Raw genomic sequence first — 26852 nt, 5'->3', positions numbered from 1 at the left:
GGAGAGAAATAAACTGCATATATGCCAACTAAATTGTGCAACCCAGATGGAGAATTCATGAAATTTACCTCACTAGAATGTAGTGATCCTAAAAGAAAGATGAACTGAGTTGTTTTCATCTGGCTTAGAGAGAATTGGATAGAAATAAAGGATTTTGACCCCTTTGCTTTCCACATTCAGAGGAAGAATATTCCCTAAAATTAAAAAGAGGCTTTGGATGCTAGAAGAACAAACTAAGGCAGGTGTGCACTATTCCTAGTGAAGATTTTCCATTTACATTCTCTATTGTTCCTAGACTAAAGGTAGCAAGGTACTAGCTCCTAATAGTAGTCTGTGTGTTGACCTAGAATCTAACTCACACCTAGGAGATTATCAGGTAGTAGGGTTTTGATAACCATAGGGCAGGAGGCACTTTACTGAATAAAGGCAAAAACTTAAGATTTGAACAATGGACAAATTATTTTACATTAGCCAAATGACATTTTATAAAGGGCTGCCTTGTAAATCACTTCATATTGTGCTGAATATGAAGATATCATTAAACACCATTACGGGAAAATTAAAGTTAATTGTTGTTGTGAACCTGACCTTCAAGTCAACCTCCATAGTAAGGTACCACTTTCTGACCTAAACATTTGTCAAATGTTTTCTTCTCTATGATCAACTATTTCTAATATAAATGTTATTTTATAAGAAGAAACCTGAAGTAAAAGTTTCTTTACTCATATATCACTATTCATATATGAAAGTTTAGGAACTTACAACAGATCCTTTAAGTGGCCTATTAGTTGGAATATGGTAAGTCTCTACTTTGCAAACTCCTTTTTAATGGTAAGTTTCTGACAAGAAGGCATGCGTAATCGAAAAGAAGGTCACAGCCCCTTTCACTTCACCAGAAAGGTCTTTCTAACACCAGCAATTTTGAAAAAAACCACAGAAGTAATTAAGCTGCCAATAATTATAGAAGACTCTTGTGGAATAAATTGCCCTTGCCCCCTACTTATTTTGGTCAAGAAACATCTTACAAGATTTTATTTTTATCTATGGCTGCTATTGCAAGTTAATCTTTTATTTCATGCTAAAATAAAGTCAGGGCAGAAAAATGATACAATGAGAAAAGAACAATGACACGTGTCTTTAATATATATTTAATTTTAAAATGTAGATCCACAATTAAAAAGCCTAGAAATATCAGTGTTTGTCATATGACCTCTATACTCTTGGAAACCTATTACAGATTACCCTCAATAGGTATTAGACAATGGTTGTCATCAACATACTTATCTATTTGTGTTAGCTACAATTTTAAATCCCTGCTTTTATCTCTCCTGGAATAATTGGGAATTCTTAGAAAGTTAGGATTTAGATATTTTTTATTATTCTATTTTTAAAAAGCTTTTAAAAATAAATATTAGAATAGTAATTCTGGACTACAAGTAGGATTAGAGGGAAATGCCAGTCAGGGATGAATATGAGTGAAGTGGGGGCCATTTGGGAAGGGGAGTTATGTGTAGTTTGGAATATCATATGCAATATAGTAATTTTATGTTAGTTAAAATCTAATTTATTAAAAAAAAATTCAAATAACATTCCAGTTAGGTGTTAAGGCAAATAGAAGTGGTTTTCATTTTATTTTATCAAAGTGGGCATGGGTTAAACATGGTTAAGAACCCTCAAATTAGAGAATTACAATTTTGTTGTTTGAAATGATCCCTGGTCATTAAAAGCTCTGTGATAGTGACTTACCATTATCAAGGTTTTTCAGGCTCAAAAATTTTAAGTTGTCTGGCCAAATGTTTATCATTGAAGCTGGGGGATGGGTACATGGAAGTTCATGCAGTTCTCTCTTTGAATTGTTTGAAATTTTCCATGAGAAAAAAAGTAGAAAAATAATATGATTATAAAAACAGACCTAATAGCTTGAAATAGTCAATGATAAAAAAAAAAAAACTGTCAGAGAATAAAAATATCTTGGAGGAAGGGGTAAATTCACATACATGCTACTTAAAAAAATTTTTTTTTAAAGTAGAATGTTGCCACTAATTTTGTGATTAAGGATGAGAGGTATATACCTTCAATACCTACAATAGGATGAGCAAAACTTAACGGAGGGATATAGATATATAGGAAAGAGTGGGTGTGAGTATTAGCCTTGGGACAGAGGAGAGCAGATTTGGAGGTAGGGAGAGAAAGAAGCAGAGAAAAAGGAAACACACAAGCACAGAACAGAACGGAGAGAAAGTGAAGAATAAGAGCTAATCCCATAGTGATGAGAAATCCCCCAAAGAAAGTTAGTTTTTAGCTACCCCGTACACAAAGATAAATCAACTGTTTTGAGACCTAGCGCCACTGCTTACTTTCCAAGTGATCAAAATTGCCTCTTGGTAAATCCATGTGCCTGATTGCTGGCAAGTCTTCTCTCTCTTCTCTCTCTCTCCCCCCCCTTATGTGAAGCATAGTTGATTATACATATTTTGGAGTTACAGCATTGCCTACCATCACCTGTGTACAACATGTAATGATCAAATCAATATTACCATATTTATTATTACAAATCGTAGTTATGCCCCTTACTCAATTTCTCTCCAACCCCTCTCTGTCTCCCCACTTCCACTTCTAGCAACCATAGATTTGTTCTCTCCTGAAAGTTCAACGTATTATTGTGGTTCTCTGGTGAGGATGTGGAGAAAGGGGAACTCTCCTACACTGTTGGTGGGACTATAAACTAGTACAGCCATTACAGAAAACGATATGGAGGTTCCTCAAACAACCACAGATAGAACTTCCATATGATCCAGCAATCCCACTACTGGGTATACACCCAAAGGGACGGAAATCATCATGTCAAAGGGGCACCTGCACTTCCTTCTCTTTAACTTCCTCCTTTCATCTTCAATACGATTTTCTGGAGATATTTGGCAATTTTGGGATTATGAGAGAGCTAAAGCTGAGTAAATTATTGAAATGTAGATGTCCCTGCTTATAAATATGTTTGTCTGGTTTTATGGGAATTGTATGAAATTAATCACAGAACCCCACGTTTTACGTACATAATTGGGAGAATTGGGTTCCTGTAAATGATGGAATAACAGAATAGATTTCTAAAGGACTGAAAGACTGATCACTAATTTGTGTGGGTGTTTACAACTGAACTTTTTAAACAAAAATTTAGTTGTATTCCAAATTCCTTTAAATAATTTTTAAAAGTCCAGTTTGTGAGTAATTAGCACCAATTAATCTCTAAAGTAGTGAGTTATGTGGTAGTTGATAATAAACATATTATGTTGATGAGTTTGTTCTCAGCAAAAATCTTTTCCTATCATGCGTCCTGCTTGGGTTTTCTCAGGCTGTGGGGTGGCATGAACCTAGTTAAAAGTTTTGAGTCCTAATCATGACGCCCCTTTTGTAGCAGAAATAATTTATGCCAGTATTTTCAATTCTCCCTCTCCTCACCTTTCTTTTGTTTTATTACATTTCCCCCCTTCTCTATAGTTAATGGATGTTATTCAATAAAAATCTCCCCATGATAAAATTCTTTATCCTCCTTTTTTTCCATTTTTTGTTTTAGAATCCTTATACACTTAATCAATTAATATCTACTTCGGTTGCACCATGCTCCCTGAGGAAGACAACAATAAATAGTATAACAGAAGGATTCTCCATGAATATCATGTATGGTAAAACAGAAAGAAAGCCTGGCTTAGAGATGCCTCAGGACAGATCACTGTTTCTCGTACCCCCTAATTATTCCCCCTTCCCTTTTTCCCTCCTACCTCCTCTCCTCCCCTCCATATTCTCTTCCTTCCTCCCTCCTTTCTTCTGTCACTTTTTCTGGCCTCCTCTCCTTTCTTTCTTCTGAAAATCTCTCTTCCTGTCCTGCTTTTCTATTGAATAGCAAACATCCTCATAATTAGTGATATAAAAGATAACCATTTTAATAGCCTCATGATGGATTCTGAAGGTCAGGAATTTAGGAAGGACATACCAGAGTCAGATCATCTCATTTCCACAATATCCAGGGTCTTGGTTAGAAAGAATCAAATGGCTGGAAGCTAAAATGATCTGGAGATTGCTTTACTCAGTTTCTGGCATGTGTATGGGTATGATGCAAAAATTGGCCACAGGTGAGAATGAACACCTACAATGTATCCTCTCTGTGTGGCTTAGGATTCCTCATGGCAACTGAGACCTCAGGATGATCAGACTTCTCAGATGGTGACTCAAGATTGCAAGAGTGAATGTTCCAGCAACAGTGATTGAAGATGCATGGACTTTTGTAATCTTGCTGCAGAAGTCACATACCATATTCTATTGATTGAGGCAGTCATAAGCCCACCCAGATTCATGGGGAGAGGATAAGGACCCCACTTGTTCATGAGAGGAGTGTCAAAGAAATCACAACCATGTTTTGTAAATGCTACACCTCCTTTCTTTGAAGGGGGCTTGAAACTTCATGTCTGTCTGTGCATAGTGTCTCTGAACTGAACAGAGACTCTTATTTACCTCTGGGAAATGAAAGGTCTCGTTCAAGGGAAAGGTTAATAAAACTACTGATCTGAGAAGTATAGTAAATTCTTTTTTTCTTTTTTAAAAGTACTACAGAACATTAACAGTGTAACAAGGTAGCATTCATGCAGGGTGGCATTAATAGAGAAACACTGCTCTGAACCTATGATGTCTGTATCCTGGCTTCTCCAAAGTCTCTTTGTCAATGAGCCTCATGTCCTATGATCTGGGTTGGGAGGTGCCACTGCCTTCAAGGGAGTTCCATGCTCGAAAATGGAGCTCATGTAATTGAGTCACTGTTCCTTTCTCTTCCTTCATCTTCACTGGCAATCAAGGGGTACACTATAAATTCAAGAATTACATTTCATAACAACAACAAAAAAAAGAAGTATGTGGACTGAATCAAAGAGAGTGTTACCAGAGAAACTTCCCCTTCTTTTTTCAACTGGGAATGACATGGCTGGCATATTTCAGAGGTGAGCCACATGTGTTGTATCACTAAATAGAGACATAACAGCAAAATTCCCAATATCATTTAGACACTGTAGATTTCTCAGTTCAGTGATTTTGATGTTGATAGAGACAGACTTTCCTTGAAATTGCAATGATCTGCATGACTTTTGACCAGTGTCTTGGTGCAGACTAATATTATTTCACATGAAACTAGCAAGACTCAGTTTATTTCTTTGTGGAATAATTTCACACATGTGGACTTTCAGAAGATTTAATATGGATCTTGTTAATAAACTACAATTGCTTATGGGTACAATGTCTGCCTGATGGAAGATTAGGAATATATACAAACATTTTCACAAGGGGAAGGTTTGTTTTCTGTAGCATTTCAAATGACTCTACTAGGTACTTCGGTGACATGTCTGCCACTCCAAACATATTAGTGTTGAAATTGTAGCACTGCACAATTGAAGTGTATTACACACTCGAGATATAGTAAACAACTATATTTGAATTGAATCATACAATCATAGATATTAAAGCCAGAAAAGACCTATTAGGTTATCACGTCCATCCACTGCCATTTGGCATTGTTATTTACAACACATTGTTGCATCGAGAGTTAAATGCCTCAAACAATAGGACTTCTACCACTGGGCCAAGAACATTTCTTTTATTGTGTAAAGGACTCGCTCATTGAAACAATTTTTTTTCTTATATTCAGTTGAAATTTATTTTTTGCTCAATTTCACTTCAATGTTGTAATACCCCAACCCTCATCCCTTAATCTTTCTTTTCTCTATTTCTCCTTATAGTGGTACTGTTAGAAAGACTGAAGCACTTGAAAGCCATACTTTAAACTTCAAAATTGTGATTTCCTTTCTGCTCAAATTAAGTGATGCTTTTTTAGGTTGGCTTTCCCAAGAAGTGGACACTAAGACAAAGTTTAGAGTGTAAATAGTGTTTTCAAAGATGATCCCAGGATCCGGGAGAAAGCTAATAAATAGTGAATGATCAGACCAGTTGCCGTTGTGGGCAAATGGATCTTAATCCTACTGCAACTGTTGATGATTTACATAGAATCTGTGCCTCAGAGTTTTTCATCTGAGGGACAAGCACGCCAGGGTACTTACACACCAACAATTGTCAGCCATTATTTGCAGGCTGCTTCCCCAGGGTGTTAACTGCCTGGAACTTCTGGCCTACCCTCCACGTGACAGAATGGGTTGTGACCCACAGAGGAGGCACTCAAATGATGGAATCTTGGAGCTTTTATGCACTGTAATGGTAAGGGCTGAAAGGACAGAGTTGGGAAACAAGGTTACTCAGGATTATGTCCAGCCATCAATTGACCTCCATGTATACTTTTATTTTGCTTGTATAATGTTCATAATTTATCTCCTCTCTGGATTAAAGGTATTTTATTAAATAGTATTGGAAGTACTTCAAATTTTTTTTCTTTCTAGAGAAAAGCAGCACTTAATTTAGAAGGACATGATGTTACTTCAACTATGCTGTTCACAAATACAGCACCACTCTAGCAGCATTGTCTTTAAAACGAGTCACTCACAGGATAGAAAAATACATTTGCAAACAGTAACATTTAACTTCTATAGAAAAATCATGTTAGTATAAACATACATAGAGAGCGTACATACTTACGTGTCATTCCTATTACTAACAGTATAGTTTATTAGTACGTTAATCATTACATTTTGCTTTTTTATTCATAAAGTCAGTCATTTAAGTGAACACATTCTGTTTTGTTAAATTATTTCTGAAAGTCTTACATTTCATATGAGGAGTGATGCTGAATTATTATATTCATACAATAACATGTTTCTAAAAAGTTCAAACCAACCTGATCCATTCTAAGTATGGTACTCAGAAACATAAAGTTTACAACTTCTTTTTTGCTGCTGTATTTGTGAAATACAACACAGTTGGATCATACATAATTTTTATCTATCCACCTGTAGTGACATATTTTCCAAAACTTGTACACATTTGTGGGTAAAATAATTTCAGAATGACAAATTTGTTAGAATAAAATGATTGAAGATTTTAAATATTCAATAATATTTGAATCAATATGTAAATATTTACCTTTGGTCATATAGTTGAGTATTCACTTCTATTTTTAAAAACTCATTGCATAAAATTGGAAATTTTCTGGAAAGTCTAGATTGTAAATTTCTTTAACCTCACTTTTTACTTAAGCTTTATCTAGTCTTTACGGAATTTAACCACATATATAAAACATTGCTTATGGGTGACCTAATGGAGGACTAGGAAATAAGTACAATATTATTTGAAGTAGCTAACACTGATAATTAATGGCATATTTATGAAGCTCGTGAACTCTATTTATACAAGAAATTCCTAGGTTTCACTCAAACTCCTATGGTCTTATAATGAAGATAGTTATAACTAGAGTATTCATCTGGTTTCCAGTCTCACAATAGATTACAAACAGTGAAGTACAGAGTGCAGAGGGTCTCCTACAAACAGACATAGTCATGGAGAATTAGTTATATTCGACAGACCAGTGGTTCTCAGAATTTCCAGAATTATAAAAAAACTCAAGACATCATCCCCAGAATTTTCAGTTCAGCAGGTCTGAATTGGTTCCTGAGAATTTGTATTTTTAACAAGTTTCCAGATTGATGCTGGTGCTGTTGGTCCAGGGACCACAGTTTGAGAACCATTAGGACAGACAATGAACAAAGGAGGAGAAATACAGAAACTGTGAAGTTTTACTTATGTATAAGTGAATAGAGAGAAATCCAATATAAAACACTGGTGTGATACCATTAAATAAAGGGAAAATCATTCTGCCTACATCAGTACACTGTGGTCATCATTACGTTTTACATAGTAAAATAACATCCAAAGGGGTGATTCTGATTTATTAGGAAAGACAAGCACATAAAAACTCATGAAGTAGTTAGTTACTATGTTTTAAAAATATAATTTGGCAAATAAGAAAGAAAGATAAAATATTAGCTATCTGTAAAATTTATCCTGAATGACTAATTGCTCAAGTGCCCTGGGTCATAGATGAATAACGGTCACCCTAAAAATGCCCATATCTTAATCCCTGGAACCTGTGAATGTTACCATTTATGAGTAAAGAAACTTTGCAGATGTGATTAGGTTAAGGACCCTAACATGGGGAGATTATCCTGGAATACCCAGATGGGCTCAATGCTGTCACAAGGGTCTTTATAATAAGGAGGCAGGAGATGAGAGTGAGAAGAAGGTAATATGACAATGGGAGCAGAGACTGCAATATTGTGTCTGCAATGCAGGGCATGCTGACACCTCTAGAAGCTGAAAGAGACAAGAAACGGGCTCTCCCCTGCAGACTCCAGGTGGAATTGGTCCTGCTGATGCATTGAGTTTAGCCCTGTGACACTCATTTCAGACTTTTGGCATCCAGAACTGTAAGAGAATAAATGTAACTTATTTTAAGACACTAAGTTCATGGTAGTTTGTTGTGTCACCAATAAGGAAATTAATATACCCTGTAAAGCCAACCTTTTCCTTTTTTATTATTTTTTAATAATGTGGCTTCATCAGCATTGGGCTTTTCGTATCTTATCTGTGTGTGCATATAAGATTTGAGAAGTCCAAGACTAGAACAGAAGCCCAGGGGAGGGTGTGGTACAACACACAACACGAGAAGTAGGAAGTGGTTAGGTCAGAAAAGCTCTGTTTTATATACTAGGGAGTTTAGGCTGTTGGGTTTTTGTTTGTTTGCTTAATTGAGTATAATTTTATGTAAAATTGGTCTACTAATGAGATAAATTGAATTCTTTTTCTGGTGAGTAAGATAATATTTTGCTTAATTCGGTTCAAACTTTTTTTCTATCATCAAAATTGATTGCAAATGTTTATGTGTTGGTGTTGATAAGCATGCTGACTTGCATATGATAAATTTGGCTGACTGTGGCTTCAGCTTTCTGTGGTCACATCTTTACCTCGTAGAATCATTTCATCCGTATTTGCTATCATTTGCTCAGATATCAGTTAAAATTTGAATGCCATTATCTTTAAATTAAGTATTTTGTGGGATGTTTTGTTAACTCTACAGTGCACAGTCAAGCACATTTTTATTAATAGTGTTACTGGCCTATATTTACCAATAACTAGACTTTAAGATATGCAATTCATTGCAATTCAAATAAACCATCCATACATTTATTGCAAATGCAGATATAGATATAGATATAGACATACAGATACAGATATGCCACCATAATGTATGCTTTTGTAATGAATATTCACTGGTGATTAGAGATCAAGTTGTACTGCTGAATTCACTGAGTAATTTTGAATTGTATAAGCCATGGTTTTGTAACATACCTTCTATGTGTGTTTGCACTCTTCTCTTATAAGCCAAACAAGTATTCTGTATGAATTAAAGACAGTTATTTTTTAAAGAATTTATAAGTCATTTATATTATTATTCAAAAGTTAGTCAATTGGTAAAAAAATATCACTACTGGCAAGTTGAGGTTTGTAGGAAGAGAATAAAAACTAACTGTTTATAAGAATCAAGTCGTATCTGGATGCTTTTGGAAGCAGCAAACTAAAATAGCTTAAACAATGAGGAAATTTATTATCTCACAAAGAAAGTAATCTGGAGATAAGACATTGCAGGGTTTAAAAATTCAGGGTCATAACTATGTCACTAGGCACCTGCATTCTTTCAGTCTTTCCTCTCTGCCATCTTAGTATTCTGGCTTTGACCTCAGGCTTGGCCCTACGACTACAAGGTGAATGTCATAGTTACAGGCATCACTATTTCACACAGCCCCATAAAAGTCAGAAAAAGGCCGTTTTTTATGTTGTATTTCTTTCTTCTTTTTTTTAATTCAGAGAGGAAACTTTCTCCCACAAGTTTCCTAGAAATCAGAAATTTATTTTTTAAACTTAAAACTATTTCAGTAATTTTATATAATGGTAAATATCCAGTGGATCTTGGCCAGGTACACTCCATAAACACACTTTATTTGCTACTGTTTCTATGAGTTTATATTTAGGTATATGGCAGCAATAGTCTACTGGAAGTGACTAGTGGGAGAAGGGGAGAAAGAGAAGAGAGTAGAAAAGAACAGGCCTTTACCTGAGGGAGCAGACACAACAGAAACAAACCTGACTGCTTTGGTCGAAAGTTTTCTCTATCCTGGCATTCAAACCACACTCTGTGCCTGAAATATTCTTTACATTTTAATTTGCTAAAATTTAAATTGGCTATTTTCCAATAAAGCACTTTAGAATCCTATTTCCCCCCAAAGATAATCCTATTCCAAAGGAAAAGTAAGAATTAATTTCTAATAAATCTTTGTCTAAATAGTCCCTTCACCCTTCCTTTTTGCGAATAATCTACTATACCTACTATATTTTGCAAATAATCACATTTTAATTTATAGTGAAAAATTTTGTTTATCATTACTTTTACTTATTTATTTGATCTGCTATTTCTGTTTAATATCTGGCACATAGACTGTTGCAATAGTTTTCTATCTGCTTTTATTGTTTTTTATTATTACCATGTCCAATTCACCCTGCCTACCTATGCCTTATCAATCTTCATAAAAGACAGTTTTGTGTGTATTGCTGCTACTCACACTGGATAGCTCCCAACTCGTGGTCTTTTTCCCGAAACCAAGTTCTTCTCATAATGTTCCCTACGTCAGGGAATGGAACTCAAATATAAAAGCTCAAGTCAGAACCTTGAGTCTTTTTCAAACCTCTCCATAAAACTTACCCAGTATTCATTCATTCCCAAGTCCTGATGACTTTATCTGCTAAATATTTCTTAAATTTCTTTACTTCACTTCAACTTCACTGCTCTTGTGCTAATACACACTGCAATCATCCCTGCTTTGCATCCTGCAAAAGCCAACCAACTGTTCTACCTCACCAACTCTTGCCTTTCATCTCTTAAATCTACTCTTTTCATATAGCCAGAAGAGTCTTTTCAGAAGTACAAATCTAATCATATGGCTATTTTCTTCCTCTCTCCTCATACTCCATCTCATTCTCCTGTTCCTTAAAGCCCTTCAGTTGTTTCCTGTAATTCTTAAAATAAACACCAAATTCCTGAACTTGCCTACAAGACACTAGCTGTAAAGCTCATACCTTCTTTTTCAAACTCATCTTGAAACGTGTCTTTCTTTAGTCTACCTTCTCTAACCACATTGGCCTTCTTTCAGGGCCTTAGTTCCTAATTAAAGAAGGGCTCCTTAGTCCCCAGATGCTAATACTTTGTGGATACTTTCTTTAACCATCCTATGCAAGTCAAATTTCTATTATTTGCTCTTATATTACTATGTACCTCTTCTTCATTTGTCATAGTTATAATTTTATATTTATTTATGCAGTTATTTTATCTTTCACTGGATTGTAGATTTCATGCAGGAAGAAATTATGTCTCCTTTTGAACAAAGAGAAGTAGGTCCTTGTTCTGGGGAGGATTAATTTGGATCATGTTTGCTAACCGTCTAAGGTCACACAATTTACTGATCTTACCTTTATAATCTTACTTCTAAGGTATAAAGTAACATTTGAGAGAGAGATCACCAAAACCCCTGGAGTTTCAAAAGTCAGCTCTTTCAGGCTGAAGAGAATGCATGAATATAGTATATAAAAAGGAAAGGATGGAAAACCCATAATTCCAATACTGTCCTGTGTTCTTCAGAGGATTACAAATAGTTCTGAGGGAAAGAGAGAGGGAGGGATGGAGGGAGAGAGAGAGGGAGAGAGAGAGAGAGAGGGAGGGAGGGAGAACAGAATCAGAGTTTGCAATGCATGATGACTAACATAATGCTATGTAACCCAAAGTGCCCTAAATGATATTAAAAAAAGATATTCTTCCAATCACCTCAATAGAATTTAAAAATATATTTTTGAATTGGTAACATCGGGTCTTAATGTTTCTGCAGCAAATTAAAATACTTATGAATTCTAACTCCCACATAAGCTTAGATGGGTCATATTGAGCTTTTCTTCACACTAGATAATGGGTGTGGGGAGAGGCATAGTCAGGGGTGGAGAAGATTCCTGTTGTTCCATGAAACAGAACATTCAGTAGAGACACTCTGAGTAAAGACACCAGACACTGATACAAAAACAGCTTTTTGTGTAGGTGAAACTTCGAAGTGTTTAAGGCATTTAGTATTGGGAAAGTCAGAGCTAGAACGAATTTTACCAAGGGTAAATATTAGCAGTAGAAGGAAAATGTCTTATCCTAATGGGTGAGAAGAACTTCAGACTGAGGTACATCAGTAAGTATTCTTGCTAACTTCGTATAAAAGAAATAGAATGTGACTACTTACGAGACCTAGTGAGAGATTTATATTTTTATCATCGCAGCTCCAGGATAACTCAGTTAATTGGCCATGCTGTCTTGAATTAAATTTGCTGAAGTAAACTTCCATTGCTCATACTAGGTTTAAGCCCTGACATTTATTTTTATTCTCCACTTTGTTTTCTAGTCACCTTGTGGTGGCTTTATCCTCAAAATTAGAAAGAATAAAAGGGGTTATTTCTTTGGTAGTACTCTTTTTCTTCAAAGCGAAGGCTTGAATCATGGTGAGTTTAAAAAATGGTATTCTTTGTAAAATGGTATGCTTAATAAAATAAGAAACAAATTTGGAGTGCCACACTTTTTATACAAATGTAATTTGCAAATCTATATCTAATATTATAAGAACATGCCACTAGGTATGATTTCTTCCTGCTTACTCTTAAGCTGAGATGCTCAAAATAGTGGATCCTCTGTATCCTACTAATAACCTTGGGGCATTTGTCAAAAGAAAGCTTAAGTTTGGAGGAACAGATCGCAGAAGAGAGTACGTGGGACATTATGCTGACTGGTATATGGGACCTATGTGGGGGTTGAGGTAGGGGGGAGATTATAAAACTTAATGGAAGGTCTACTAAACCTTGGACAATGAAAATCCCATGTGAAGGATTTTAGCCTCTCTATCCTTTACTAGAGGGACTGCTCAGTATTTTCCCCCACTGCCTTTGGTAGACTACTAGTTGAGAGACCCAAATTAGGCTCTAATTAACATGTGATTAGAGTGAGAAGAGGAAGGGTTGCTTTTATTATTGCAAGCTACTGTCAGAGACAAATTTTACTCTTCTTCCCTCTTGATGGCAGAAACATTCCTGCGAGAGAACATAAGTATTAGGCCACACTAGACTATCTTAGAAGGGTAAAATGATCAAGATAAGTAACATGCTTTTTCTCTTAGCTTTTAAAGTTTTTATGTAATATTGAATTATTTTTTACTTAAAATTAAATGTGAGCTTTGAAAATAGGGCTAAACATAATGTTCACAAGCAGGAGCAATGTATATAAAATTCTGTAAGGGATCCATCCAATGAAAAAATAAACCTGACAAGTTTAGGAAACTGTTTTTGTTTTGAAAAATAAAAACAGAAGACAAATTGGCTGTAAAAGATGCTAAAATATAGTTAAAATATGGCACACAAGATGTTCTCTACTAAAAAATAATGCTGTTCACTAGCATACAAATTATGTCTCACATAGCAAAACCGTAGAAAGTTTTTGCACTTTTTGGAGAAAAGGCAGCATATTTATGTAGATTTTTCCATAGAAATGCATTTATATCAATTTTCTTACTCTACAGCCACTTTACAATGTGCCTACTATGTACATAGGCTTGTGCAACCGTTGGGGGCTTATTTAAAGAGAAATACAGCTGGGAAATGAATAAAGCTGGGTCTTGGGTGACAGAGGAAAGTTTACTAAATAGAGAAGAGATAGAAATATCTAGTGAAGGCAGAGCCTAATAGCCTCCAGACTTCAGAAATGTGGAAATTTGTAATATATTCAATTTAGCACATGGAGGCAGTATTATTTGGTTTTAGAAGAGGGAATTCACTGTACATGAGGACTAGATTCTCTCTGTGTGTTTGTGACGTGGGTGAAAGTAAGGAGGAGAGGGATATAGGAAAGAGCAGGAGAGACCGATCCCCATAATCCAAGAATTTGCAGAACACTTCAATGCAAAGGGTTTCCTTACAAATTCTTATTTGATCCTCACCACAGCCCTATGAACTAAAAAAGGGCAGGTGCAGGGTATTATTTCCTCCATTTCATGGTTGAAAAAACTGAGAAATTAAGAGAGTAGGTAACTTGCCTAAGGGCAAACAATTGCTTAGTGATAGACTGAGACTAGAGCACAAATCTCTCAACCTCTTGGTGAAGCTCAAGTTCCACTAGACCATACTGCCTCCAGGCCAATACATACCCCGGGCTCTCTTTTTGTTTCAATACGAATGTTTTTGAAAATCTTTAGGAAAGCTATGTATTCTATTTCCACAAAGAAACATGCATACAAAGCACACACACACAGTTTGCATATAATGGCAGGGGAGTCACAGAACCCATCCAAATTTCATAGTACCCTGTCCTTGACAACTAAGGCCCACATTTCATAACTGTGGATGAGAACATCTCTAGTGGCATAACTTGACTCTATGACTATGCAAAATTATTTCAGTATAAACCTGTGCCCCCACTCCCCAGTGCAAATCTCAGTGAAATATTTCAGTGTTGCTGCCATTACGGTACATGCCTGTCTATATGGTGGCGCATCCTCAGGCTCTGGGACCTGTCCAGTACAGTTCCTCTTCGTGTATTCTGAGTTTTGACAATCAGGAATATAGACGCTATATAAATGGAATTCTCTGCTAAAAAGAGTATCCAATAAATAAGATAATTTTGTTCTAAAAATTGAAATGTATGTATTACATTATGTAAATAGATGTGAGATTGAATGCAATACTTATTCATGTTATATTTCCAGATTACAGTAGCATTATTTTTTAGATTCTAATTTATTAGGAATCCTTTCTATTTTTAATTTTAGTAAAAAAAAAACCTCACAAAGTTTAAGTGAACTTTATTGATGTTTTTAGTGTTTTAACAGTATAAAAGGGAGATTAAACAGCAAATTCCATTCCCTTGACTTTAGATATCTTCGCAGTGCTACACAGCATGCCTAGAAGTGTTCAAAACTTAACTTTGATTTGTGAAAATCAAAACACCGTGAACCTCATTTGGAAGAGCAGCTTTCTCAGAACAGAGGAAGTTTCTCTCAGAGGAGTTTCTCGAGCAAAAGGAATTCAGAAAACTGTATCTGGAGGTGAGACCCAGCCCCGAGAGTCCTTGGGCTGGCAGTGTCCTATAAAATTCACATTCAGAGCATGAAGGAATCCCAATATTTTCAATTCCCTACACCACCAGGAATTTTCCTCATTTTCCTCATTTTGTTTCCATTTCCATTTTGCCTTTGAAAACTTCATGTAAAATAAAAATGGGAAGATGCCTAAGCAATATCCTTCCTGAATTTTCTGCCTTCTACAAACAGAAATGTTTCTTAGCTTGTGAAAGGGAAAAATACTCTACATCTTTTAATTTCATGGTTTTACTTTCACTCATAGACTGTGAACCCTTGAACTTATTATTATGTCCTCAAATTGAACTTCTGAACTTTTTCTGAGAGCCTATAAACCTGAAAGTGAAAGCTGAATGAAACTGTTTTCGGAGGCCTCCCTCACCGTGTGCATGGTGGTAGCATGCTCTCTTTTAAACAGCGAAAGTGCGATGGCATGAGAATGTCATGTAAATGGGACAGTTCTACCAGTGTTTTCTGGGGCTTTCAGTGAGTTACCTATCTTTTCTTAAGCCTCACTTTTTCTATCTATAAAAGTTGGGATATAATCTATCCCTTTGTAATTCAGCAGAACACATTTGGGAATTGCACAAATTGATTCAGAATGAAATCCATAAAGGGCTTTGCGCTCCTCGCAGATCTCCATGTAAATGCAATTATCTCATGGTTTTGTTACAGGCACACCACCATGTGTCCAGTGTCACCAGCCTTATTGCATGCTAGGGAGACTTGTATGGCATTTATAATGGCCTGTTGAAGAGAGTGTGCATTTGACATCCTTCAAATTCTTGCTTAAGTCCTGGCTCACAGAGACTCAGGGGGTCATGAACAGTTTTATTCACACTTCTTTATATTTCCAGCTTCACAGTAAAGTGCTCCTTGCCCTGAGGCTGACCTTTAACTTCAAAGCTAAAATCATTATGTAGCTCAAAACAGCTAAACTGATATTGCAGTGAATAGAAATAAAACAGTCTTCAGTTACCCTGGGAAGATCTAGAAGCAACCTTACTTAAAGAATACACACACACACACACACACACACACACACACGCGCGCGCACGCGTGTACATCTCTCTCACACGTGTGTGTATATTTCTGAATATATATTTAATACACACGAAATGAGTTACATATATAACAGTGGCTATACAGAGAAAGGATTGTGGGGAAGAAAAATTGCAGCAGGGAGACTAGATAAATAAGTTATTTCCTATATTGAAGCTTAATAACTATTAAATGATGTCCTAAATAAAGGGAAAGTAAAATAAATCTATCAGTATGACTAGATAATAAACTCCTTCATGAGCAAATGTTAATACACTTCTTTGCATACATACTGTACTTAAGAGAGATCTAGACATAATGATTTTGATAGATTTCTTGCACTGAACATAATATTGAATACTTATCTAGGCACCGAATAGTGAATTGTCCTTACTAACATAACAAAAATTTTGGGCCAGTCATACTGATTCAGATAACTATTAAATCATCAGGTTGCTTAAAATTTTTTAGTGACTGTCTAAATGCTTTATGATTGGAGAGTCAGAGAGGTTACCTTAAATTCAGCCATCTTCACTAAATAAATAAATGGATTTTGAGTGTTGACTAGTTGCCAGTTCTCTTCTAGAATGGTTCTCATGTACAATGGTTGCAAAGCAGATCAAAATTCCTTCATAGGGCTTACATTCTTTTCTATTCATGCTAATCTGAAGGAATTCATACATGGAAAAATGCATTGAAAGAAGTAATTACTCACATAGATATATATCATTAGTTGTTCTGACTTATTAATATTATTAATTTTATAACATAAAATTGAATAAATGCATTTATTTCTGCATCATTCTGTATCATAATGATGTAAGAACAGAGTATGGCCTTTCTACCCAGCTCCAGTATGGCAACCTCAAAGCAGTTTGTGACTTTTATTGAACAGTGCTTATCCAACTCAAGATCAACAGGTAATATTTCTTATTGATTTTCCTTTCTTTTTATAAAATACACCAAAACCTTCATTACTATTCTGAAACCACAAAATAAATAGAAAATAAATTTGGCTATATTATCTAATGCCAGTTTTCTCTGAGTTTAATAATTTTCATACTTAAAATGATCTACTTGCTTAGTTAACTGATTTGAACTTTGAGACTATTGGGCTAGTTAAGAGAACAGAGAATTACTATAAACATAGAAAGCTCATGTCTGCCCCCAAATATTATCAACTATTATATTAACCTTCCATGGTGGTGCCTTTCTACAGCCTCTAATAGCTAGAAAGTATCACATTGCTATTGTTTCATTGGGTTAGTTGGCAATTATATATATAATTTTTTTCCCCAGGAAGAGAAAAATATAAAATTGCACAAATATCATTTTGGAGATCAGAAAGAACTCCTAGATCTTGGTCAAGACTCACAAATTCAAAGGCCTGCAGGAGTCAGGCAGGTTATATCAATGAGAAAGGAGAAATGGGAGTTATGAGATAAAGGGAATTACTCTCAACCTCAGTGTCAAGGACACTAGGAGGAAGGGAGGATGAGGTGAGCTTGCCTCTCATCTCACACAGCTTCCGATGTCTGTGGCCATGTGGGAAAGCTATTCAGGTACTGAAAGAATTTTGGAGTTTTCAAAATTTCTCAGAATTTGCATTTTTGTGTGTGTGTAAATTATCTTGGATATAATTGTTTAGCCGAACAAATCACCTCTGTGGCTGAATGTAAGACTATCATTTAGTAACTTCTGGTCTACAAGATAATTACCCCAAAGAGTTTTCTCTGGCCTTTCCCTTTATCAAGTTAAGAACTTTGGAAGGGTTCTTTTTGAGATCACCTGAGGTTATGGGCTTGGGAACTGGTAGGCTTCAAAGAGTAGAGATGGATACCAGCCATAGCCTGGAGGAGGAAGGTGGACAGTAACAAAAGTACCACTCTAAGAAAGAAGACGAGTATAGGCAATTTAACAAGGAATTAGGGAGCCAAGAAACAGCAAGAGGTGGGGGAGTGTCAAGTTAAGGAGGTCAGATCCTGGCTGAAGAGAGCTCTGGTAGGGATCCAGAGAGAGAAAGAAAGAAGATGGCCCCTAGAAAACAGAAAAAGAATTTTTTTTTCCCTACTTCACAGTTTTTCTTAGGGCTGTCAGTGAGCCTGTTACTGTGAAAGTAAGAATAGAATTTAAGTCTCTAAAGAGAATCCCCTTGGCCCAGAAGCATGTAAGAATTACAGTAATGGTATCCAATAATCCTACTTAGGGTAGCAATGAATTGCTCTAAAAATTGCAGATAGTGGTTAGTTGGGTTTTTGTTGTTGTTGTTGTTGTTTAACAATAATTTAATAATACAGTTTCCAGGCCTAGGAACAATAAAACTTTAGTCATCATTAGACAAAATCATGCTGAATATAAACTCTATCTATTTCCTCCATGTTTTTATATTTGTATGCAGCGTTTGTCAGCCTGGCAGCCACGGACGATGATAAAGTGCATTTTTCTGCTCGGGTGGTTAGCCCTTTCATTTTTACAAGTGACAAAATAAAAATCTGCTGAAGAGTGAACATGCTGCTTTCACTGTGTCATCTCAGCCCTGCGGGTCATTTTATTATAAAAATGTAAAAATCCAGTCAATTTTATTTAATCAGCTGAAAAGGAAAAGTGTTTCCAGGTCATTAATCAAGTGCTCCTTCTCTGTGGGACTTGTCTCTTCAGAAACTGCCATATGAATCATTAATAAAGCTGGAAAGATTTTTTTTTTTTTTTTTGCCAGCAGGTTTTTGAGAAACCTAGATGTTATTAATATAACAGAAGTAAAGTAATTTTAGGTCAACAAATAAAGCATTCTGTAGTCACTGCCTACAGAATTGCACCTATGTTATTAAAAGCAGCTAATTCTTTGCTTTCCAAACATTTAATTGTTAGAAATGTTGGAAAATGTTCAGTTGTTTAGATTGTATATGATTATATATTCCATAATTACATGTTTTCTTGAATGTTACCTAACCTTATATTTATAGTAAACTTTTATTATGTGAATTGATCAAAACATAATGAGACAGTAGGAAGAGATAATTACTACTGTATCTATAATAATAATAATGATAGTAATTAAACACAGCAAACTGAATTCACTTAATGTCAAGCTTGTGCTTAAACCCAGAAAAGCAAGTAGTGAAATAGAAGCTTGAAATTCCCTCCTGAAAGAATTTTGCCACTTAGGTTGATGTTGGTTCATGAGGCTCTGTTTTTAAAAAGTGATCTTGACTTGCATAAGAGTCTACTAGTATTTGACCAGTAGTTGTTACTCACATCAGAGGTCAACTTCCGATTAAACCTATTGTTTTTAGAAATCACACTTACAAGGAAGCCAAATAAGAAAGTCAACAGATAAGAAAGAAGTGAAAGAGGAACCTATTACTAAAAGACTGAATCAGTTTCACAAACCGAAAGGAAGTCAAGAATAGTGAACATTAATAAATATGCAATTACATTAAATAATCCCATACTTTTTCAATTTGTAAATTACTTTAGTGGATTAAAAATCACAAGGGCCACATTTCCAATTTTTTCTGATTGTCAACGCAGCACAGTCACTCTGGAATTTACAGGAAATCTGCTTCTGCTTTAGATGTTCCCACCATTGGGTTATATTTACTTTATGATGTTAACTTTTAGGGTTTAAATTTATTTATTTGTGCTCAAACTCCCAGAGATTCTTCCCAAAAAGCTGTGAAAATGACTCATTCATTCTATGTCTAAGATTATGATTCAATCAATAAATGTATGTGGAATGTTGTGATATGATATGGATTAAAAAGATCACTATGGTCTCTGGGAGTACAATAGGTTGTATAGAAGGTGGAGTGGACACAGTGAGACCGATCAGAAGACTGGAAGTGATTTTACTGTGAGATAATAGGTTTTTTACTAAAGTTACAACAGTGGAGTAGGAGAGAAGTGGTTAGATTTGGAATATGTTTTGGAGACAGAGACATAAGTATCACTGATGCATTGATGGATGTTGGGTTTGAAAAAAGAAAGGTTAAAAATCTAAAATATATTAGTTAATAAAACATAACAATAATTCTTCTGCATGAAATAGTGAATAACTCCAACTATACTGTTTCCCAAAACGTATTGGTACATCATAAACTGGAAAAAACATTTAATCTTTAATTGATTAACCGTATCTTTTGCGTAAGGCCCTGTACTGGATGCTGGGAACACATGGATTCTGCCCTCCTGTATTTTAGTTTGGATATATGAACAAATGATCTTATACTTTACGGAGCCTTTAATTTAGGTCATGGTCGCACATAGGGGAAATACCCAGCCCAATCTATTAGAGAGGAGTTTGGGGTCAGCCAGGCAATCTTTCCTGAATGAGACTGATTGACCTGAATCTTTTTTTTTTTTTTTTTTGTCGTTTTTTCGTGACCGGCACTCAGCCAGTGAGTGCACCGGTCAGTCCTATATAGGATCCGAACCCGCGGCTGCCAGCGCAGCACTCTACCAAGTGCGCCACGGGCTCGGCCCGACCTGAATCTTAAAGGATCAGTAGGCGTTAGCTAGGAGAACTGGGGTGAGAAATGGGGGAAGGAAAACCCATTTCAGATGCAGGAATCAGCACATCCAAAGGTTCAAAGTATGAAAAGTATGGCTATAGCAGAGGTTTCAAGAGTGGATGAGAGCACACTTAGCATAGATGGTGGTCCACAACCGAGGGCACTACTTTATTCTCCATTTTCAATTATCTGAACCTTTTAGTGACTCAATTAAGGTTAGGGAAGAGAATACAACCTTCATGAATCCAGGTATCTGTGTCTTCTGATGTATCTCAAACACCTAAAACACTGTCTAGCATATGTTTGCTACTTGATACACAATTTTTTGAATGAATGAAGAAACAAAAAATAAATAAATACAGTTGGTGTAAGGGATATAAGAAAGGGAGTAAGAGAGATAAGCCTAGACTCACATGCAGGAGCCAAATCACATGGTAATAAACACCATTGTAATAGGTTTCAATTCATTCTGAAAAAGAGTTCATATTGAACAGCTTTACCATCTGAAAATATATTATTAGATTTTCATTTTAGAAAGGTCATCTTGGCAATTGTATGGGGAATGGAGGAGGATATGTTAACCAGGCTACAGTAGGATTGTAACTATGACCCACTGTATAAGTGGAATCTAGGTTTCCTTAAAAACAGTTAGCTCCCCAAGCAATGGAGGTAAAAGTAATGAAAAGAAAACAAAATCTAGGCAGATATTGCCATTCTTTTCATGCACACTGCCTCTCTTTATGTTTGGTCTCATAACTATTTTTTCATTTTTTAACCCTCTGGGCTAATGGAATAGTGATTATGTTCATGATTATATTTCTCTTTGCTTATAAATTTTACATTATGAGAAATTAGAGATTGCTTAAGAGAGCTTTCATTTGCTAAATATTTTCATAGTTGCTTATCTCTATGGAAATTATTGACTGTATAAAAATTTTCAACTACTAAAGTGAACTAATTACCCATATCAAAAGGATGCATAAATTATTAGTCATCTATAGAGCTATTCTGTCTTATGTTTCCCAATAAAAATTCATTTCCCATCGTTTTTATTTTTCCCATCTATTTATGTAATGTAGCTTTTAATTATATTTAATTTTTATAATTACGTAGAATACACAATACCATAAAAAAATGAGCTCTTTTCCCCAGTCTTATGTACATCTTTCTAGAACCCACAAATCCATAATTTACCATGACATTTGAACAATACAAGCAGACAAACACATCTATTCTTTGCATTAGTTCTGCAGTAGTTTTTACACACATACATAGTCTTTCAAACACTGGATTCACTGTGGTTTAAAAAGCATTGAACAATGATTTCAATACCTGTGTGAATTTGAAAACTTTAACCAACATTTACCAGCTTAGTTTCTTCATTTAAAAAGTAGGGTTAGCACTTAAATGGCCTTGCTTGGGGTTGAATGTCCCTCTAAAACTTAATCCCCACTGTAACTGTTGAGAGTGGGAAATCCTATTATGGTAATTGAAAGGTGGAGCCTTGAAGAGGTGGTTGGATTGTAAGACCATGCTGCAGTGAATGAGATAAAAATGGTTGACATGGGTGTGGTTCCAAGAGCTTTAAAAAGAGAGTGAATGAGGAGGTTGGTTTCTTTGCTCCACCATTTTCCCAATGTGATACTCTGCCATCACTATCACCATCACTAAGGCTCAAACCAGATGTGTTCCCTGGACTTTGGATTTCCCGGCCTCCAAAACTGTAAGCAATAAACTTCCTTTTCTTTGCAAAATACCTAGTTTCGTGTATTTTGTTATTAGCAACAGAAAAGGACTAATACAGGCCATCATTTTTTATGGAATTGAGTATTGCATGGCATAATACATAAGCAAGCATCTTGTAAGTTCAAAATGTTTGACAAGATCTGGAATTATTATCATAGTGTCTGAATCAATCATGGAAAACAACCAATCTGATCAACTGAAAATAAAGTTCTGAAGGTTGTTCTCCTGGCAACAACTTTTGGAAAGTTTATTCATTAGTGCTTAATGATAATAGATTAAATTCTGGGTCCTCTGAGAAAAAAAATGTCAAAAATGCTTAATCTGTATTAACCACTGTGTAAGTGTGTAGAGAATCATTCATAATATTGACTTTTTTATTTATTCTTACCATGTTCATCACCTAAATATCAGATTGTTAGTTAATGATGATAGTATTAAAATAACAGTTTTTAAGCATCGCTTTAAATTGTGTAGTCATTGCTTTACTTGATACAAACAACATTATTCAGCATTATGTACTATCAGTCTCCCTCTCTATGGACAAGCTACTTGGAGAGATTTTCATTTCCAAATCTGTATTCTTTCTGCTAATTCTCAATCTACAAATTGAAAGAAGTTTTAAACTTCTGGATTTCTTGTTGATAGTCTGAATCTCTGTGAAGGCGTGGCAGAAAATGTATTTGTCCCCTGATATCTATTCTCCCCTGTTAAACTGATAACAAAACTCCTAATTTTAGGCTGTGTACATGGTTTCCTGAGATAAAGACTACATTTTCAAACTTTTCTTACTATTCGATGTGGCTAAATTCTGTCCATTAGATGAATCATGTGACCTTAAAGGGGGGTGGGTGGGTAATGTCCTCCTTTCTCCTCTCTTTTTGTTTCTGGATGGCTAGAATGTGGACATGTTGCCAAGAGCTTAAGTAGCCACCTCGGGCCACAAAATTAAAGCTGTAAATTGAAAATGATAGAGCAGCAATACAGGATTCTGGGTCCATGATAGTTATAAAGGTATCTCACTAATTTTGGATAGCTAACTTCTGAACAGTGAGCAGAAAAACTTCTAATCTGTCAAAAACAATAGTTGTTGAACTATAATTTATGTTAAATTATAATTTATTGCGTCTTCATGTCCTTCTGGCAAAGATTAACAGACTTTTTAAAATAATTATATTTCCAAGAAGATATTTAATATGTGTATTGAATATGGCAGCTATTTTCATTTAAGGTTAAATACTATGAATGAGTAATTTTCTATATATAAATATATAATCCAACTAATATCATTTCAAGAAAGCTGAATTATACCTAAGCCAAAATGGTGAGTTAAATTATGAAGATCTGCCTTCTGTTTCTATTGTCAAGTGCATTACCTGAACTTAACATACAGCAATTGACACTTATAATAAAATAGCCAAACTCTATTATCAAAACAACAAAAGATAGCAAGTGTTGGTGAGAATGTGGAGAAAAGAAAACCGTTTTACACTGTTGGTGGAAATGTAAATTAGTACAGCCATTATGAAAAACAATGTGGAATAAAATAAGCTGGACATGGAAAGACAAATACTATGTGATCTCACGTATATGTGGAATCTAAAAAATGCAAACTCATAGAAGCAGAGAGTAGAATGGGGGTTATCACAGGCGAGGAGAGGGGGTGTGGTAGTCAGATGTGGGTCAAAGGGTAAAAACTTTAGGGTAGACAGGAGAAATAAGTTCAAGAGATCTACTATACAACATGATGCCTATAGATAATAACAATATATTCTTGAAAATTGCTGAGAATAGATTTTAAGTGTTCTCACCATAAAAAATGATAAGTATCTGAGGTAATACATAAGTTAATTAACCTGATTGAGCCATTCCACAATGTATACACGTTTCAAAACATCATGTTGTCCACAACAAATATATATAATTCTTCTTTGTTAATTAACAAAATAAATGACAGGAATAAAATAAAATAAAACAGCTAAATGGTTTGTTTCTGTCTTTCAAGGGTCTGCCTGTTTTGCTCAGTCGCGAACTTGATTTCAAAAATCGACATTTATTAATCAAATTGCCTTCTGGCATAAAACAGCACATTTTTTGGTTGTTGTTATTTTACCTTATTCATCTTTAGTTAATTACATTTACATTTCTTGGAAACTGTAGCTGAGAAACACTGAATGTCTTACCACACTCTATTCTATAAAGCATATTCTTCACCTGCAGCCAAATAGAGTAAAGCCTTAGAAATTCAGTCAAGCAAGAAATTTTAAAACTAGTAGAATAAATAAACACAATTACGTCTTTTTGAAAACTCTCTGCTTGTCATAAGCAGACTGGGTATTCTTTCAATCTTTCCTTATGCATTAGTACCTAGTTAATGCATACAGGGATCTGGCCCTGGAGTAGGTGCCAGAGTTGGGATAGAAATTTAGGCAGCATGGAATAAGAAAGAGTTTCTGCCTTTTAGAAGTTACTGTTACTGCACAAATTCTTATATTTTGACAGGCAAGAGTGGAGAGATATGTTATAGAAGAGAATAAAAGTGCTGTGTTTGTTTATGAAAATTATAAATAAAAATAAGAAAATAGTTTAAATCTTTGGTATATGCAATAATGTGAGGCTTTGAGTAGCCAAAAAAGTATCATCATCAAGAAGCCTTGTGGTGGCCAGAAAAGAAAAAATTAAAAAGAAATGTGTCATGATGGTTATAAAGTATTGAATATGGTAAGAAAGATGAAGTTGGGAAGTGAGCTTGCTTCCAAAAGTGACTATTGAACTGAGGAGAGCTCTATGGGGCAATGGGGAACACAAGGTCACATTGGGCAGTGATTAACCTCTGAACATAGCTGTGTGTGACCTGAAACTACATCAGACTTTTAAGTGTTATGATAAGTCTCTTACAGCAAAACATACATAAGTATGCATCTGTACAAAATGATCAAATTGCTTACATTAAGAAAACAATCTAATCTAGACAGATAATAGGTATTTCACTCATTTCCCTAGGAATAAAATAGATCAGTTACAGTACTTTTAATTTGGTGGGAAAAACTATTATTTCACTCTTTTCCTTCATCGAGACTCATCCCTTGACTCGTACTACCTACTGGCCCTCTTATGGTTCACTTTTTCCTGCTCAGTTTGCTCCACAGTCAAACACCTAATCCTGTGTTCCTACCCTCGTGATTCCCTGATGTCTGTCAGTACAGCATGTCTGCCTTGTTCCTCACACAGCCATAAGATGCCACTGCATCTACTGTGTGGTGCTTCATACAGAACACTGTATGGAACACTGAGAACATGGGACCTTTAGGATGACTCACTGAGGCATAAAGTTGTAGTTTTGATTACAACTAGTCCTTTTATTCTATTTTGATAGATATTAAATTTACCTATAATTGGCTCCCAATCGAATTCTCCAAACAATCTGCTCCACACTCTTTCCTACTTCAAATAAAACAAAGAATAAACCCACCTTACCATTTGCAGTTAGCTGTTCTTTACTGAAAAGCCATTCAGTGTGGACTCTTAATTTCCGTTCTCTCCACTTGAATTTTTTCCTCGACTTGATTTGATCTCAGTGTCTTCTATCTTCCTCATAAGTGTCCACAGTTTATAGCAGGTTAGAAAGTATTCTCCCATGACTTCCTTTCCAAATAATGGGCATGAAACAATAGCATTTTATTAAACTAGCTACATAAATATTTGAACTTGAAGATGTGCTATGTGAAATGTGATTATGTACGTATTCAAAAGAATATGCATAAGGCTTTTGTGACATTATGGCAAGACTTTGGAAAAACAAATGTTCATAGATAGAGCACTGGTTCAGTATATTAAGGTAAATTCACAGCACGAAATATATGCAATTCTAAAAAGGACCAAGGAATATCTCTATGTAGTGATTTGGAATGATCTTGAAGATGTACTTTAGATGAAAAATAAAAGTAAAGACAGAATTTTAAAAACATGTCTAAGGAAGGGGAGGAATATTAATATAAACATATATTTGCTTATATTTTCAAAATAAGCCAATGAAAGAACAAACTAAAATGTATTGAAAATTATCACTTTTAGGACAGGGAGAGAGTTACAAGGCAGAGGAGACAGGGATGGAATAAAGACCTTTATGCACATTGTTATAGTTTTTGACTTTGAAATATTTTATATTTCATATAATTTTATATAATTAAACTAAAAATGTAAAAGCAATCTTAAAAACTAAAAACGAACAAATAAACCTAGCTGTATATCAAATTGTTGTCAAAACCACACAGCAAAAGAATTATTTCGAACTATTTCAAATGCCCAATATTTTAGTCATATATACTGGTAAGATATGAGGACAAACAGAAGCAAAAAAAAAAAAAGAAAAGAA

General features: G+C 35.1%; 1 pseudogene; it reads right to left on the bottom strand.

Annotated features, from left to right (window-relative positions):
• Positions 1 to 18017: 18017 nt before the first annotated feature.
• LOC134370486 (small ribosomal subunit protein eS17-like) overlaps positions 18018 to 26852 on the bottom strand; it is a 162760-nt pseudogene continuing 153925 nt past the window's right edge.

This window comes from Cynocephalus volans, chromosome 2, assembly GCF_027409185.1.
Source record: "Cynocephalus volans isolate mCynVol1 chromosome 2, mCynVol1.pri, whole genome shotgun sequence".
NCBI classification, from domain to species: Eukaryota; Metazoa; Chordata; class Mammalia; order Dermoptera; family Cynocephalidae; genus Cynocephalus; species Cynocephalus volans.
Note: the sequence above shows the minus strand (reverse complement) of the source record. Positions and strands in the feature narration are given on the sequence as shown.